Source organism: Hevea brasiliensis, chromosome 15 (genome assembly GCF_030052815.1).
Source record: "Hevea brasiliensis isolate MT/VB/25A 57/8 chromosome 15, ASM3005281v1, whole genome shotgun sequence".
Classification (NCBI taxonomy): Eukaryota; Viridiplantae; Streptophyta; class Magnoliopsida; order Malpighiales; family Euphorbiaceae; genus Hevea; species Hevea brasiliensis.
Window position 1 is genome coordinate 47,399,896 of NC_079507.1, and position 1,355 is coordinate 47,401,250.

The 1,355-nt window shown below is 37.8% G+C and overlaps 1 non-coding gene across 1 annotated transcript; it reads left to right on the forward strand.

Moving 5' to 3' along the window:
* Positions 1-944: 944 nt before the first annotated feature.
* Positions 945-1,051, forward strand: LOC131174353 (small nucleolar RNA R71). Its single transcript, XR_009144601.1, has one exon. It is a non-coding gene; the product is annotated as a small nucleolar RNA R71 (small nucleolar RNA).
* Positions 1,052-1,355: the final 304 nt, after the last annotated feature.

Here is a 1,355-nt window from a genome sequence, read left to right on the forward strand (position 1 = left end):
TCCTTCTCTGTTTTTCTCTTCTTCAATTTTCTCTTCAATCTTTTTATCTCCACTCTTCAATATTTTTCCACTTCTTAATGTAATAGCCTTGCAATGCTCCATTGAATTTTCTGGTTGGCTAGGGAGCTTCCCAAATGCTTTTTTGTTTGAAGAGCTAGCTTGTTGAGCTATTTGATTCTCTAACATCTTATTGTGTGTTGCCATTTGATCTACTTTAGATGCTAATTGAGAAATAATCTTGTTGACTTTGATGGCTCACAAGTAGAGTCTCAATCATAGCTTCTAATCTAGCTGTCTTGTCTGGTTGTGCTTATTGTGGTAGAGCTTGTTGTTGTTGTGGTTGTGGTGGAGCAAGTGCGTTTTGAGGTTTAGGAATTCCAGGAGGAGGACCTCTATTCTGCTGAAAATTCTGATGTTGTTGATACCCAGAAGGTTGCTAAAAATTTTGGTGTTGTCCTTGTCTACCTCCCTAAGAGAAATTTAGGTGGTTTCTTCATGCTGGATCATAAGTTGTAGAAAATGGGTTACCGCCTGGTCTTTGATTGTAGTTCCCCACATAATCCACTTTCTCACTTGAAAAATCTTGACTAAGTGCAGAAAAATCAGCTGCACAATTGACATTTGCAGCTCTAACTTCTACTAAATTACTAGAACCTCCAATTGAAGAGTCTACTTTCATGCTTAGCTTGTCCATTTTCCTTATCAAAGCATCAAACTTAGCATTAATCATATTCATGGCATTAAGCTCAAACATACCAGCTGGTTTCTTGATCTCATTCCTCTCACAACTCCACTGGTAATTGTTATAAGCAATTTTATCAAGAGCAGAAAAAGCTTCATCTTCAGATTTCTCCATAAGATCACCTCCAGAAGATGCATCAATTGTACTTCTAATAGCTGGTGAAACTCCATTGTAAAAGTGTTGAACAAGCATCCACTTAGGAATCCCATGATGTGGGCATCTTCTTTGCAAATCCTTGTACCTTTCCCATACTTCATATAAGCTCTCATCATCTCTAGGTTTAAAAGAAGTCAGCTCATTTCTTAGCTTAGCTGTCTTGCTTGGTGGAAAATATTAAGCTAAAAATGCTTGAGAAAGTTCATCCCATGTTGTGATAGAACCCAGTGGCAAAGAATGTAACCACTCTTTAGCTCGGTCCTTTAAAGAAAAAGGAAATAATCTGAGTTGAATTGCATCATCAGAAACTCCATTTATCTTCAACATGTCACTGATCTCAAGAAAGTGTGCTAGATGCACATGTGGACTTTCACTTGGACTTCCCCCAAATTGTGATTGTTGTACCATCTGACACAGTGCAGGCTTCAATTCAAAATTATTAGCTTCTACTCTAGGT